This window comes from Protopterus annectens, chromosome 15.part0 (assembly GCF_019279795.1).
Source record: "Protopterus annectens isolate FY-2018-M chromosome 15.part0, PAN1.0, whole genome shotgun sequence".
NCBI classification, from domain to species: domain Eukaryota; kingdom Metazoa; phylum Chordata; order Ceratodontiformes; family Protopteridae; genus Protopterus; species Protopterus annectens.
Window position 1 is genome coordinate 771,879,938 of NC_056749.1, and position 13,399 is coordinate 771,893,336.

Consider the following 13,399-nt stretch of genomic DNA (forward strand, 5'->3'; position numbering starts at 1 on the left):
AGACTGTCTTATTTATAATATTTTTACATAAGATGAATTTTTAGTTTGAATATCAAGAGGATATAGCTATGGAACACTAATTAGGGAGTTGATTTTATTGGATAAAATATAATTGGGTGCATATATAAAGTTCATTGTTCATATATGTTAACCCTAGGTTGAGGAACACCCTTTTCACATAAAAATTCACAAAACCATTCAAGATCAAGCTCATGGGGTATCACTGTGTGTAGGTCTTTGACATCCATGGTAATACAAATGCCTGAATCAACATAGTCCAACTTATTGATTCTTTCAAGAAAGTCCCAGGAGTCTCTAAATAAATTATTTTCTGTTGTTAAAAGTGATTTCAACCGGATATCCAAGAATTTGGCCAACAGATATGTTATAGACCCACGATCATCAACAACTGGTCTCATGGGTGGAAATCAAATAAACACTTGTGAATTTTTGGCAAACCAAACATATATGGTATTTTTGGATATGAGGTAGATAAAAATTTGAATTCATCAATTGTAATACAACCTTCAATAAATAAGTCATTTAAGACATTACGAATCTTCTTATATGAAACATTCAACTCATTCAAAGAGCTCTTCACATAAGCATCTCCCAATAAGACATCCATCATTCTCAGATTATAATCCACCTTGTCCATTATGACCGCCCCACCCCCTTTATCCAGTTTAATAATTCTAATATCAACATTAGATCTCAGATTACTGAGGCATTCTATTTTATTAATACTTAAATTAGTAATGTGACCATCATTTCTTAAATTCCTTATACCAATTTCACATAACTTTTCGATTATTTGTAGAGATGTGTGGACAGGTGGATTATAAGTACTGGAAATGTGCAGGGGATAACTTACATATTCATCAGATTTAAACAAAATGTTAAAATTCAACTTATATATATACTGCTTCAAGTCAATCAACGTGTTTGATAAATCAAAATTATTTTCTGGTACAAATGTCATACCCCTAGATAACAGGTTACATACTGTTACATCCACATCCAGGGAGGAAAAATTAAACACATTAAAATCACCAGTTTTATTCTTCACAATAGCATAGGACTTTAATTCACCATCATTAATTATCTCCTCCTCTCCAATTCTCCCTTCCATTCATGGTGTACATTCCTCAACCCCTGTTCGTAGTGTGGGCCCCTTGACCTGGGGGTTCCCTGTTGTATCTCTGTTGGAGGCATTCAGACCTCCTCAGTGGAGGAAATTGTTCCTATTCTAAAAACTTTGTCTCATCTGGTTCATTATAATCATCATTGCCATCATTAAATTCATTCAGTGCCACTCAATTCTGTGAACTTGGGGGTTCAGGGTATGCTTTATCCTCATTGTATTGACCCCTATCTCTTTCAAGGTTTCTTATTTTTCTGTTTTTAATAATATTAATTTGGTGCTCAATTGATTTAAAAACTCTGTTATAATCAAATAAATTGTCCAAATGAGCTCTATCCCGTGTAATTACCTTATCCAGTTCAGTAGCATCATTAATTAAACCAGTCAACAAAGTCTCATTGTGTTTAGCTACAGTGCCCATATAATCAAATCCATATCTATCAAACATGTTTATCAATTCCTTATGCAAGGGTGAGTTAGCAGTTAAACTAGGTGGGAATCGGCACATTCATAGACCCTTTGGTACATTCTTAGGGTGGGTTAGCAGTTAAACCAGGTGGGAATCACCACATTCGTAGACCCTTTGGTACAATCTTAGTTTTCAAACATTCTTTAAAGTACAAGTTCAGTAATTGTACTTTATTTTTGGTAAGTAATGGTCTAGTCTCTGTAGTTTAGTGCTGTAATCAGCAGTACTTACAGTATTTATTGGTGTCAGCCTCGGATTTTCCTGCAGCCATTCACCAACACAAAAAACCTCATTCTGTCCCATACAATTATTCCGGGTATTTGAAGCACTATAACCTTCACCAGGAGGTCAATTAACTGTCTCAGTCATCCGATGCTGTGAATGAGGGTTTTCATTAGATAAAGTTCCATTTATAGGGGTTAAATCTGTATTATCAAGCAACCTAAGAACAGCGCTTGTAGAAGCCAAGTTCCTGCCTTCCTGGTTTGCGTTATTGACGTCTGCAGCTGCTGCTACAGCCTGAGAGCGTTCAATTCAATCTAGCCTCTCAGACATACATTCTGTATGATTAAGGAGATCCTCTATGGATTGGCCAAATGTCTAAGAGAACAGCTGTTGTGAATCAGTCTCTTGACCCTCTGCTGCCATAATAATAAACCAGTAAAAAACGTAGTAGGCCACACAAACTCTAAATGACAAAAACAGCAGCAGTGGGTTCAGGTACAAAAGCTGAATCATGGTTTATCCAAAAATTTATGCAATAGAACTCCAAAATGTATAAACAGTATTCCAAGTGCTTTCATCTCTGGTAAATCAGAGAAGTTTTCAAGGAAATTAGAAAATTGTTACTGAGCTCAATTTAAACAAACAGATCCACCCCCAATTAACATTGAACCAATAAAATAAAACCGTATAATGAATATTCATAAAGTTCATAAATATTCAACAATCACAGTACAATTCAACCACAGAACCCATATCATGATAAAAAGCACACTAAAATGTACAGCAAATAACACACCAATCTCCAGAAATCATGCCCTTGTCAAAATAGTATAGATAAAAATGCTATTAATAAACATATACATATGTACATATAAAATATAAAATTATATAAATACATGTAAAAAAATGAATATCAATTAATTTATCTCTTTAATGCTTTTAACTTCAAGAAACAGGCTAAGGATAGAGCATCAATGATACCCGGACAGTTTATCGCATTAGTTTTAATCTGCCATAGTGCCTGTTGTTTCTCCAGTTGTAGGGTCCAGGGGCCACCCCTTGGGTCTATGTCTAAAACATCAATTATCGTAAATTTAAAATCCTGCCCCTCATACTCCTTACAGTGTTTAACGAGAGCATTCATCTCTTTGCCTAAATGCTCATATATCCTACATCTTAATCTCCTTTCCATTTTCCAAATGTAGAAAGCAGGACAAACCATACATAAAATACAGTATACCACCCTTTCAATTTGGCATGTGGTCTTCCATCTCAGTTCTATAGTAACCCCATTGATAATGCAAGACGAGCCCTCAAGAATATGTGTGCAAGATGAACAAGCCCCACATTTCCTCATGTAACCAGTCATAGGTCCCCTCTTACAAGATTCAAGGACATTTTTAAGCATCCTACCCTTTCTGTATATAACATTCGGTGTCTCACCCACCCATTGTCAAATGCCGTTACAGGATGTAATAATTACCCAATTCATGTATAAGATATCCATAATTAATTTACTGGACCTATTATAGGTCGTAACTAGAGCTGATCTCGACTGTGTTACTCCAACAGCCCTTTAATTTCCATTCTGGTCCACAATGACCAAGTTCGAGTCGCCTGTGTCATCAGCATTCGCTTCAATGACTATTTCATTGGGCCCATAAGAGGTCGTAACACAAGCCGAATCTCTACAAGTTACTCCTATGGTCCTATTGTTCTCCTTGTTAACACTGGGTATATTGATCAAGCAAGTTTCATCCACATCTTGATGAAGGACAGCCTTGAAATAACCTTTCTCCCTCTTATTCAAAACCTCAATAAAGACTTCATTCACAAGTGAGTTAGGATAACCCCTTCTCAAAAACATTTCCTTCAACAGTTCACATTCATTTAGAAATGCATCAAAAGAGGTAAGCATTCGGGCAGCCCTAACGCAGCTGAAGGTGGGAAAAATGAAAAAGCAGTATGGAATAAAAGTGTTAATGTGTGTATTGTGCCTACGTGAACAAAGCAGACCTGAAGAGGTTTATCAACAGTTTCAGTGGTTTTTCTCCTTCCAAATTGCCTTTTTCATTTTTTGGTGACAGATTTGGCAATTTTTCTTCTTTTTGGTTTCCATTTACTTTGGCATCAAGTATTTTTGTTTTTTTATGAATCGTCGATGCGGTAGATTTGAGCTTACTTGGAGGTGGCAGAAGGAATGTTCTATTTCTGTAGCTCCTAAGCTGTTTTTTACATGAACAACTTCTGAGCTGCCAGACCAAGTACTTGAGGCTGACCTTAGATTCTTTAGGAACACCACAGTCTGCTTCATCTGATGAAGTGAGTCACATGTTGTGATCATATGCCCAGACATCAAATGAAAACTGTTTAGACCACTGTTGTTCCTGTATGGAAATTATAGAATGTGCAGCACTGTAGTCTTAGCTTTCACTGGAACCATGTGTTAATGATATCTCCACTGTTCTATCAATTGTTTCATTGCCAGACTTCCCAACTGTGAGCCAAATACATTGACATGCATTGCTTTGCCTACATCATAGCCCATTATTTCATCACTGATATGTTTTTGTACCTCTGTTCATTAAAGCAACTTTACTACTGACAATGCTTTTTGTTACAACTGAATAACAACTTTTGTTACTAGCTTGTATCACTTATTGAACTCAAATAAAGATGTTTTGTGTCATATCACATATCAATTGCATTTTCTTATCCTTGATTTCTGGTTGCATGCGAATGGGGTGAGTCTTTGCACTCCACTCCTTTGTGTCTTCCTAGATCCAAAGCAGCAAACTGGGTCTCATTCAGAGGTGAAGGGGCTGGAGAGAGTAAACGAGGATCAGACCCTGAGCAGTCTCATGCAATCTCATACTCTGAGCATGCCTCTCTGATCTTAGGATCAGTCTCATGCAATCTCATACTCTGAGCATGCTTCTCTGATCTTAGTTAGGATCAGTCTCATGCAATCTCATACTCTGAGCATGCTTCTCTGATCTTAGTTAGGATCAGTCTCATGCAATCTCATACTCTGAGCATGCTTCTCTGATTTAGTTAGGATCAGTCTCATGCAATCTCATACTCTGAGCATGTTTCTCTGATCTTAGTTAGGATTTCAGTTTCCCAGGTTGGATTGATAAAAACTCCATGAAGCTGGTAAAAAATGCTACAGACTTAATTACCTTGCTAGGGTTCTTTAAGATTATTTCCAAACTCACACACAAAAGCATGGCTCCTTACTGGACCTGAAGTTTCAACGTGGGGTGGCCACCTTGACTGTTGTAGTGAGTCATCCTGAGGCAGTTCATAAATGTAGCTGCATTTGTAAGAGGGACAGGGCATTTGATTTGTTGTTGAAATATTGATACTTGTCTTCATTTATCTTGTTTTATTTGACAATTTAGACAATGTTATTACCTTTATGTATATAAGTAATATATTTTAATGTAGGTTGCTGCTGCCTTGTTGGCACAGTCTTAGCCAAAAATAATTCTTACATTAGTTCTGTCTGGTTAATAAAAATAAATACATACATGCATAAATAAACAAACATGTAAACAAACAGATAAACAAACAAACAAACAAATAAATAAATTCCAACCAGAAAAATATGTCCAGTCCACTCCAAGGATGGGTGTATCTGTATCTGTTTTAACGAAGACCCCAATTCCACCATCCTTCTCGATTTACATCTCTGATTTGGGCATTCTGGGAAATTATCCCCCTATGTCTAGTATTTCTTCTATTAGTAAGGTTATTGTGAAAGTGGTATATAAAGAACCTGGTGCTCTTCTCAGCTCTCATGGACACTGGCATTCATTCCAATCCAGGTGTGAAGTTCAACACATCTCTGATCCAGGGCTCAGTCTAACTGTAACGATATTCTTTTGGCAGGAGCTCAGGGCTGTTTTCTTGTATTGATCCTCTTTGATCCCTTCAACAATCCCTATCTTGAGACCTTGTCTATAATTCTTGCATAAGGTTTCAGAGGTATGATTATTCCCTATGTCATAGTTTCTTCTTTCATTGCAGTGCATATAGCGTTATGCTGACAAATGCTTATGGATTCTAAGGATGGAGCTCAACTCAAGCTTCATACATGGCATCATTCCATTATCCAATAAGTCTTTACACATATACTGCTGATGGGGTCATGCTAACTTCATACATATATCTATGACATAACCTCAAGCTTCTCATTTCAATGAAAACTCATTTGAACGTCATGTCACATGCCATGGAAATACACTTGCACTAAGCATTTACAAATAAGGTCATACCATCCATGAGATTATGCCATGGCAATATATGCCTCGACTACCATGCCTATACTTTCATTGCACCCATGCATACATAACCAATCATAGAAGGACAAATGCCATCACATGGACATGTTACAGGTGTGAGTCTAACACCAGGACTAATAACATGGCTCATTCCATCTTTAGCCCTCAGAATTGGACTAATCCAATGGGTGGTGAAATGTTTCCATATCATAACATGCATGAATATCCTCCAAGACTTGCTAGCATCAAGCATAATCATCAGGTTTTTAGGTTACAGCTAATATTGGGAAATACAGCCTGACTCAGGTTGTATGCTTCATAGGCCCTTAACCATTCCCAAGTTCTATCTATTCAGTATATTGCTCTTCCGGGAAAGAATGATTGGGTCAACCAAGCATTCCCATCCACTTCAAATACCCTCCATTAAGTCAATAGGGAAACCTGATGGTATCCAATGCAATGGACCCGGGATGTTTCCTGGTTTATTTGTGCAGTTAAGTTCCAGTATGCATGGTTTTAGTGCGCATGCCTTATTTGGGTTACATGGCCTAAGTAGCAATATGCCTTGAGCAGCATGCCATAACTACTTTAACTGGGACATATGCTCTACACCATATCATATCCTCTGGCTGAGTACATTCTATCCACAGAGGCTGGAATCACCCATAAATCGCATGAGCAATTATGGGCCACGCTGCGTAAAGTAACACGATGAATACTGACAATTTTCCAAATTCAGATTTTGGGCTCCAAAAAGATGTGTTTCTAACTCACTTGGACCACTGTTGCAAATGGAGATTCATAATTGCAGGATTCACCACTAATGATACCACCTATTGGAATTATGGGCACTTGTTCCAAAATGATATCCCTTTTGACGTTTGCTTAATGAAAACCAAGATGCTTTTTTGGGCCCTAAAGGAAGGATAGCCTTTTCCATCTGGTGGTCACCCTGCCATTCCACCGTACACAGAAGATATATGATAATAAGGATGAGGTCCCAAGACCTGGACCAACTTCCTTTATCTAAGGCTCACACAAAATGTTTGATCACCTTTGCAACCATCTAATTTTGCACAATAACATTATATTTACAGCATAGTAAGCTTACCTACAATGCCTCTATAGTTATTGTAAAGGCATCTACCAGGTACCAGAGCTTGGGGCCATCTTAGCTCTGCACAGGCTTGGTACTGTTTCAAAAGAGCCATTAGAGGATATTGCCAAGCCAAACTGGGAACTATTCAGTAGCCCCAACTTTTCCACTCCTTTCCCCAAGTTTGGGACCAATAATCCAAGTTGATGTTCCAGGCACCCACTTTGTGCAGCACGACTGTAAAACATGACCTGTCAAGGCTAGAGAACTTTAGGGGAGCTTCTTTTTGGGAGCCAGTGACAATTTCCCTTGGCTGTGTTTTACATTTGCAGAGGTGAACTGGCTACCTGAGCACTTGGAGCTGTTAGGGTCCAGCCTCGCTGGGATGGATACTTTGTCCCTATTGAATGGGAAAACTGACCATGTCATAGATCTACAAAGTGTTTCGTGAATTTTTATTAGAGACTAATGCCCTAGAACTGGAATCCCCCATTACCTAACTAGCTAGATAGCAAAGCCTTGTGATTATCCTTATCCATGTGCCATTTTTCCAAAGGATTAACAATTTTAGATCACCTAATCTCTTGGAATCCACACAGAGTTTGCTTTTTTGAAGGGCTCTATACATGAGTGCTCACCTTCTGGTCATATTTGTTTGAGGCAGTCCACCAGAGCTATGAGGCAATGCCTGTTCAACAGATTGGTTTTGGTAATTCGGGATTGCATATCCATGCTTCCCACTAGGAATCATAGAAAACTCACAAAGCAGGATCCTATGTGGACTAGGCGAGTTTTCCAAACTGGCCACTTATAGGACCCACATTGTTTGAAGAGTGCTGACTCCAATGTTAGCTTACGAACAGTTTTTCACAGTGGGTCCCACAGTGTTTATGAATTCCTGGGTTCGATCTTCCGTTGGGGATACACTTCTGGTCTAGGCATAGACCAAAGGGAATCTGGCCAATAGTTTTCCACATCATTGAGTGGAACTATTTTCCAATTTTAAATTTAAATTCTCCTTGGTCTAGCAGGTTGGACAGTAATCTCCCAGCATTTCATGGCGCCCAAATATACAGCTTTATGGGCCTAAATTCCCTGTGTTCTCATTGAACCAGATGGGTTCCTCTTCTGGGGTGGCCTGTAACTAAACCTGAAGGCTTTTCCCCTATTAATGCATAGCTCTGATGCAATTCCAAAATGAATGTGGCTACTGACGTAAAATACACCATTTGCATCTTTGTGGTCTGGTCTGAAGCTTTGGGGCTAAACAACATGAAAAACATGGTATCAGGGGTCCCAGCTTGAACAGTTTCTGACTAGATTTGAGCCATAAAGGTGATTGGTCATTTTGAGTTTATAACCAGCGTTGAGGATTTCAAGTTACTTATCTCCATTGATACCTTGGACTGTTTGTCTGTAATGAAACCCTTATCTCTAAACTGCCACTATGAATCCCACAAGAGCCTTCCAATAATCTGACACCTCAGCTGGGTACATTAAGTCCCTAGAGAGTCCTTTATGGCGTCAGCATTCAATTCCCAGCTAAATATCCCTGTGGTGACATCAATATTGAACCAGTGGAAATACTCTGCTCCCTCAAGTATCCTCTCTGGGGTAAGATGTTCAGGTCATCAACCATGGCCCGCTAAATACACAAACCCCTTATGTCCTTATGAAAGACATATTGGTCATTCATCCTCTGGACAAAGGAGTCAGATTACTTCCATAGGTACTTCCAGATGCATTAAAGTGCACTCATGGCTCTTCTTGTAGCCTGGATCATTCCAGACGATAAAGTACACCTATACCATATCGGGAGTTGTTAGTTAAGGGCGGAACAAGGTTTAAAAACTTTGCCTTCTTTTTGGTAGGTTCCTAGCTGAACTCAATGTTGTTTACTGGTCTTCTTTCAACTGGCGTCTTGGAGATGAATGTAGTGACGTGTTTTCCTTCTCTCCTTTCTGTTCCCAGACTAGTTGAGAGACTTTAGAATTGGGCTAAAGTTGCATCTCTTCATGGCTCTAAAAGGAGGGTTCTTACATGAGGCCATCTGGTAACATGCCTACAAAGCATTCACCAATTCAGCAAGCTCCCAAAGTAGGAGATCAGTGATTGTGCCCATGCTGTTAACGACCTGAATTCCTTTACCTGGACTGCATGAAAAGGGCAGAAAAATAAAGGGCTTTGTGAGGTGTGGGCTTAACTTTTTAGTGCTGCCCCTTAATAATTGCCTTTATGAGCAAGTGCCTTAACTTAAAGAATGTGTTCAGGAACTTAAATCAAAATGACAAAAGTAACTTTCTTTAAATGAAAAAGGGTACAGTAAGCTGCATATCCTGGGATAGAATGCTGAAAAGCCATTTGGTGGAATTAGCATTTCAGGAAATGACAAGCAAACAACAACAAGATCAACAAACCCTAGATTCCCTGGACTATTAGCTACGGGCAAACAATGCCAAATTTAGTAGAAACAGTTCAAATATGCCCTAAACCTTTAACCAGAAATTCCCGCTCAAAAGGGCAGATCCCCCCCCACAAGAGTGCAGACACGAATCTTTGTAAAATTGGCTGAACCCCAAGTGCTTAAACCAGAACTAATACACTTTTAGAATAACAGACATGAGCCCTCTCAGCTTAATTAGAAGGTATGTGCACCTGTCCTGCCACCCAGGTTTATACTAAGGCTCTTAAGCACCCAGGCATATACACCATACAATACCTCTACTGACCATACACCATACATATCCACATAAAGGATGTAACCATCTAAATACCCAAAAAGATACTCACCCTTCCATATGGAGAGCAACCATGATATCTTATGCACAAACTACTTTCCATTCAACCCATCAACAATAGACAAAAAACTCCCTACATATATTTGACAAGCACACATGCCATACTTTCTTCAACACTCCCAGGAACCCCACCACCTCCTTTGGACAAAGCTCAAAAGGGGTGTATTCATATTCATAAAGGATCTCAACACCTCAGTTTGGGGTAGTTTCAACTACCATCAGAGAACTTCAGGCACTAATTTGGAAAGCAGTACAGGTTGTAGCCTGCTATAGCCATCAAAATGCCCAAGGATTCACACTCCACATTCCTAAGCACCAGGGAGAAATTAGGTCAAACCCTAACACTTCATATGCACTTCAATTCCCATATAACTGGGAAAACTGCTCATACCAATACACTTGCCCAATGGTTCCTGGAATTCATTAAGTCAATGCCCTGGACCAGCTATTCACTCCCACTAGAGCAATATCCTTGACCTGGTCATATAACATGAGTGACTATTTTTCCCTACACCAAGAAATATCCTCCAGGTTAGATTGACCACAAACGAATCACCTTGGAAGTCCACACACCCCACAAAGGTAACCACCTTTGAAAACTTTCCCTAAAGCAATTTCTCCTACAGACTGAGGTGGTAACTTCAAGGCACCCATGCAAAGGAAATAGCATAACCAAATCATACACCAATGCACTGTATGAAACGTCCAAATGCATGGATCTGGCCATACCTAATAAAACCAAGACTCTCTCCAAAAAGGGGAAGCCAATCTGGTGGTCCCCTGCCATAAACAAACTCTACAAAGAAGGGAAACTGTTTAAAAGAAAAAAACCCAAAACTAAAAAATCACCTAACAAATTAGCTAGAAAAAAATTAGCAATATAAAGACAACTAAAGGCCTTCTTAGTTATGTAAAGAATCTGCATGGAAACCCAGATTTGCTCTAAAGTTAGTGAAACAATGGTAAAAATCCTAACCCCAACAGATATTGCCAATATACTGGCTGACAGGTTCAGTGCTAACTTTTCCCCCTCTCCCCAAAGGACCAATCACTATCCCAGTAGTTGCCAGGCTCCCGAATTAAATGCCCCCGGGTTTAAAAAACCCCTGTCCAAAGGCCAAGAATACAGCTTCTATGGGTCCGAGTGTCCCTGCCTGTGTGCTACATAAAGCAAACAGGGGTTAAAACCGGCACCTCACCTGGGGGCCCTGTTTAATCAGAGCCTTACCTCAGGATATGCCCTATGGGGAATGGCAACTGTACGTCCCACTCCACAAAGGAGGAGCTACAGACCCTGGTAATTATCGCCCCATTACCCTTGACGAGTCTGTCTGCAAAGCTATGGAATGCATCATCATGGAGCTCATAAAAAAAGGATGTAAGGGACTTGAAAGACTTGGACCCACCCAGTTTGGCTTTGTGAAGGGTAGATCATGCCTGTTCAACTTGGTTGACTTCTTTGATCAGTCCCCAAAGGCCCTTGTGGGGAAAAGGGAAAGGTGGCATACACCCTTACCTTGATCTTCCCAAAGGGCCCTTTGATACCATTCCCCACTTAGGAATCATAGAAAAATTCCCCAAAGTTTAAAGTAAACCCCTATGTCACAAGGTGGGTTGCAAACTGGTTTAAAGGGATAAAACCCTCACGGGTTTTAAAGAGTTGCTGACACAAGTCAGACTCCAACCGTCACAAGTGGTGTCCCACAGTGTCGGCCCTTGGGTCCATTGTTTGGTATCTACTTGTCTGAAGTCAGGCCAACATGGGGGGGACTCTGGCTGACAAAGTTTGCAGATGATTGAAATTTGGGAACTTTTAGTGGAAAGTGATGGCCTTTTCCTTCAGAAAGGCCTCACTAAAGCCCAATGCTGGTGTCAAAAGCCATGGCCTTAAGCTCAATGCCAAAAATGTGTTTTCATTCCCTTTGGGAAAAACCAGGTTCCCATAAGCTACCATATTGATGGTAGTCCACTAACATAGAAGGCATTATCAGGGAGCGGGGGAGCACAGGTTGACAGCGACCTTCTTTGCCCACCACATTCCCAAACTGTGGTTAGAAAGTCCTTCAAATTGGCCCCCATCTAAAATTACTAAAGGGGTCTTTGCATCCACTTAAGAAAGAGGTAAAATTGCCTCCTTTCTTACTCACCCCTCGGTTGGGGGCCCCCAAATTTCCTCACAAAAGGATCCCTCCAAATTGTCATATCCCTCCAGACCTGAACAACTTTGAGGCCACAAAAGTACTTCACTAAGAGGATCCAGGCCTTTAAAAAATTTTCAAGGACCCTACTCCAAAACCAATTCTTGGTCTCCACCTCAGAAGAATCCTAAATCACTTACAAAGCCAGTCTAACACAACTCTTTAGAAATGCTACTGGAAGGAAATCCTATCCCTCACCACATGCTCCAGAGACCTAACCCCATTATCACAATGAGCAGAACATGCTGGAGGGACAGGTTCAAAGCAGAGACTGACCCCTGCTATGGAGATAGGTCCCATACATGTCAAACAAGCCGTCACTGATCCTCTTCAAGGGGAAAAACTAATGAGGATGGGAAATTTAATATTCACCCTGGATCACTCCAGTGGCTGTGGCTAGGGGTCTGGGAAATTAGGGGGGCATAATGCCAGGGTAAACCTATGAGCTAGACTTGCAAAGGCTCCAGGGCAATTAGCCTAAAACAAACCTATGAGCCTATGAACATATACATAGATAGCAACATGCCAACTAAATATTTCAAAGCAAACATGACTCCATAAACCATATTACAAGCATGCATGCCATACATATATAATGCAAATATATGCCACATATACCATTGCATGAGCCATAAATTCAGCCTCTTACCAAGGAATCTGGGCAAAGCCTACAAAATCGGGGCAAAGAACCCAAAAAGGACCTTTTAAATTTGGGCCCTTTAAACTTAAAGTTGCTGAATAGCACGATGTGTGCTTTTCAAATTTCGAATGATATACGTCTGAAACTCAAATGATTCCCATTTTTATTGACTTAATCCTTTAAAACATCCCATGATTTGTTCAAAAACAAATTGTATGGGGACAAACCGAAATATGAGGCAAAAATCTACAATCTGCAAATATCTACAAGGGGATGACCCAGTACATTCAGAACTGCATGACATGCTTCACAGGCTCTTCCACTGCACAATTTACATGTTCATTCCCACATAAAGGGAAACTCAGCATATACAGGCACTCATACACAAGCCCTTCTTCACGGGCACATACATGGAAAAATGCATTCAAACACTCTTAAACACCTGTTAATAACAACCTTCTTGGAATGCAACAGGCATTCAGAGCATTTGCACAAACCTTCACATATACCCCTATTTATTTGTTAACCGATGGGTGGGCTGAC